The sequence below is a fragment of the Humulus lupulus genome, chromosome 8 (assembly GCF_963169125.1).
Source record: "Humulus lupulus chromosome 8, drHumLupu1.1, whole genome shotgun sequence".
Classification (NCBI taxonomy): domain Eukaryota; kingdom Viridiplantae; phylum Streptophyta; class Magnoliopsida; order Rosales; family Cannabaceae; genus Humulus; species Humulus lupulus.
Window position 1 is genome coordinate 178,095,522 of NC_084800.1, and position 4,288 is coordinate 178,099,809.

A 4,288-nucleotide genomic window follows, 5' to 3' on the forward strand; every position below is an offset into this window, starting at 1 on the left:
TTTGTTGTAGGTTGGTGCGGTGAATCGTGAGAAAAAATGTAAAAAAAAAAGTGAAAATGGTGGAAAAATGATGCTTTTGGCAGTTGTTGGACTAAAAATGATGCTAAGGACGATTAAAAGTTAGTTTTGGATGAAGAGACAGGTTGAAAGAAGTAATTTGAGAAAAAATGGAATTAGAGCCGCGACTTGGGCTTATAAGTCGCGACTCAAGGCGAAGTCAAAGATGCATGGTTGTTGGATGCAATTAGTGTCGTAACTTTGGCTTACAAGTCGCGACTCAAGGGGAAGTCAGAGGCTCAGCAAAAGGGGAATTATAGACACGGGCCGCGACCCAGAGAAGGCCAAATCGCGGCCCGCATGTGAAAAACACAGTTTATGTAATTTTTTTTTACTATGAATTCGTATTTAGGGTTTAATTAGGTCATGAGGTCAATTTTTAATTACATTTTTATAGACTAATTTTGGTTCTTAGGCTAGTTATTCTGCATTTTTTTCTTTCTTCTTTAAGTTTGTGAATCTTATGTTTTTGAATTATTATTTTGTTGATTTAGTCATATCTGATATGAACTAAACAATTTTATCTAGGTTTTAATGTAGTCACCTGCATTTCTATCTAATTTCATTATGATGTTCTTTTGATTTTTCTTCTCTATTCTGGTCTATATAATGTATGTTTAATGCTAGTAAATACTTGATCAATATTTGCTTGATTTTATGATTTTGATTCAAAATTTGAAAGATGAGAATTGAATATGCTATCATTATATAGACATAGGTTGCATATTGGACGAAAGTACGTGTATGACTTGTGTAGCAATTAGGTTTCCATGCTTAATTCCATCTATATGTTTAAGTTTATCACGGATATGTAGAAAACCTACATATAGGTTGAGATCTTATATCTTGAAAAAGATTAGGAATCGAATTATGTTAACTTGCTATTAAAATAGGAAGAAAGAAATTTAGAATTGATTAATAAAATTAGTAGAATGAAAAGTTGATGAAATTAACACCCTAGGTCTTTTTAATAGTGATTTAAATCTTTTAATTAGTGATTCTTGTTCTTAGTTTTCTTTTATAATTTTAAAATTAAATTCATCTAAATTTTGATTGCCAAATAAAAATTAAAAGAACAATTAATGGTACTTGGAAGATAGTCTTTGTGGGAACGATACTCTACTTATCATATTTATTACTTGAATCGTTTACGTGCACTTGCGTATATATATTTTCGTGATTAAGTTTTTGGTGTCGTTGCCAGGGACTTAATTTCCAATATCAAAGTTAATTGTTATTTGTTCTAATTTGGTATTTTTATTGTTTTACACTTATTTGGATCAAGGCTATATTGTATTTCAGGAATTATTGGTATATGCGAGGAAGTAGACAAAAGGAAATCATACCAATAGATCTTGAAATTGAGAGAACATGCAGAAAGAATCGAAAGATAAAGAAACGGTTGGATTTCACCATGGCAGACAACGTAAATAACGTTGTCAACAATGCAAATATGGGTAATGCAGCTGAAGTCGATCCGCCATTAAGAAACTATTTACTCCCTACTGTTACAGGGATACATTCTAGCATTCGTCCTCCAACTATTGAGGCTCATAATTTTGAGATAAAACCCTCAATTATTCAGATGGTGCAGAACTATGTACAATTTGGGGGGTTACCAAATGAGGATCCAAATCTCCATATCACAAAATTTTTAGAGCTATGTGCGACATTCAAAATGAATGGTGTGAGTAATGATGCTGTAAGATTGAGATTATTCCCATTTTCACTAAGGGACAGAGCTAAGAGTTGGTTGAATTCTTTACAAGCCAACTCTATACTAACTTTGGAAGATTTGGCTAAGAAATTCCTTGGTAAATATTTTCCTCCTGCCAAGTCAGCCAGAATAAGAGGAGAGATTAATAATTTCCATAAATTGGATGGTGTAGAGTCCCAGAATATTTACTTAGCTAGTTAGATAGTTGTAGTATGCTAGTTACAGTGGATTTTGGTTCAAGACAGGACTTAGTTGGAAACTCATATAGTTAACGTGGATTTTGGTTCAAGACAGGACTTAGTCGGAAACTCATAGCAACAATTATGGATTTTATAAGTTTAACCTATAGTTTAAGAATATTAATTATAACATAAGGTTTGATTAATATTGCTGGTTATAGATATATATTTATTATAGCCTAAGGTTTAGATAGAACCATTAAGAGCATGACACTTGTCATAATCATGATTATTAAGGAATTAAGTATTTTGATGAATAGTTTTAATAAAAGAAAGATCTAGAAGCTCTAGAACCTTCTAGCAGCTGTTAGGATCGTATTATGACTCAGTCAAAGCTGTTTATCCAATTCAAATTATGCTGAAAAAATGCAAATACGTGTTTGATATATCAACGTATGCCGATATATCGCAGCTTAGGGGCCGATTTATCATCTACGAAAGATACAGAAAACATGTCAACTTTGCACGAATGTTCGAACGAGGCTCAGGATTAGGGTGGAGCCGATATATCGCCCAGGGTAGGCGATATATTCCCCCTGGTGATATATTTTTGGATGTTGAAGATTTGTGAATTTAAAAATACCCTTAACCACTTGGACCTGCCTTTGAATGATTTTAACCGAGTTCTGGGCGTCATTTGAACGAAAATTCAAATATTTTTCATTTTATAATCATTTATTTATTTAAATTAAAAGGGGTTAGTTTCACTCCTTGAACTCTATAAATAGGACCTAGTACTCAGCCATTTTCTTCATTCTGCAAGCATTTGATCAGGGCCTCCAAGATGTTAGTGTTACTATAGAGAGATACACTTGGGTTTGGGATAAAAGCTTTATCATTCTAAGCTTTTCTAAACACTTGGGAAGTGAGATATAGTGTGATTTCGGTATTGAGGTTTAGATCAATCCATAAGATCATTCAAGGTATTCTTATCCTTAAGTTCAATTCTTTATGATTCTATAGTTTTCTTTAGTTTACTTTTATTTAGTTCCTAACTCTTGTTCATAATTCTTGATTAGGTATTTAAGTTCTTGAAACTTAAGGTTCTTCTTGGTAAGTTTCTTCTTGATGGTTTAGTTCTCATTTCATCTTTATTCTTTAGAGATTCTCACCATTTTTACTGTTGGTTTATAAGAGTGTTCTAATCCCGTTCTTGTTCCCAAATATTCCGACTTTTGTAAGGAAAATAAGATAGATTTTATGTGCTTATATGTTATGATATGTTTATGCTATGATATGTATATGTATGATATGTTTTGTTGTCCTTGGGCATATGCCTTGTTTAGATAACAAGCCCCAAGAATATGTTTTTAGTCGCTTGGGCATATGACTTGCTTAGATAAGCAAGCCCCATGAATTTATGATTGGGCATATGACTTGCTTAGATAAGGAAGCCCCAAGAAGTTATATTGGGAATATGACTTATTTAGCTAGCAAGCCCCAAGAATTTATGTTGGGCATATGACTTGCTTAGCTAGCAAGCCCCAATAATTTATGTTGGCCATTAATATTGTAGTCTTATGTGATATATGTTATAGTCATATGTTATGATATATGATTATTAGTAGATTTTCCTTGCTAGGCATTAGGCTCACTCCTTTATTTTTAGTGTGATGCATGAAAATGATTATGGAAGGCAGAAGGATTCTTGGCAGCTTTGCTTGTGTGTTAAGGAAGAATGGACTGCATGTCGATCGAGGATGACGTTATTTATTTTAGTATTTTAAACTATGTTCCTTTTGTAATTCCGCACTTAGTTTTTAAAAAATCGATTTAAGTTTTATGGTTTATGTTTTTATGTATTAAACAATGGGTACCCATGCCAATTTACATTTTTTATATTATCTTGTATTTGATACATGGTTTTAGGTTTTCAATAAAGATATGTTATTTCTTATGTTTGTATCAAAATAGTAGCTATGTCTAGTAGTTTTTAATGGTCCAAGGTCTTAGAAATAATTGGGTCATTACAGATGGGGAGTCTTTATATGATGCCTGGGAACGATTTAAAGAGTTGCAAAGGAAATGCCCACATCATGGAATAGAGAAGTGGCTGCTAGTTCATACTTTTTACAATGGTTTGGGGGGCAATATAAAGACAATTATAGATGCAGCATCGGGAGGAGCGTTTATGAGAAAAAGCGCTAGTGAAGAATATGAATTATTGGAAGAGATGGCTATGAATAACTATAATTGGCATACTGAGTGTGAGAACAAGAAAGTGGCAGGAGTCTTTGAAGTTGATCCAATTGCTCTATTGACTGCTCAAGTGGCA

The 4,288-nt window shown here is 32.9% G+C and overlaps 1 pseudogene; it reads right to left on the reverse strand.

Moving 5' to 3' along the window:
- Nucleotides 1-3,958: 3,958 nt before the first annotated feature.
- LOC133799067 (small nucleolar RNA R71) lies at nucleotides 3,959-4,056 on the reverse strand (annotated as a pseudogene).
- Nucleotides 4,057-4,288: the final 232 nt, after the last annotated feature.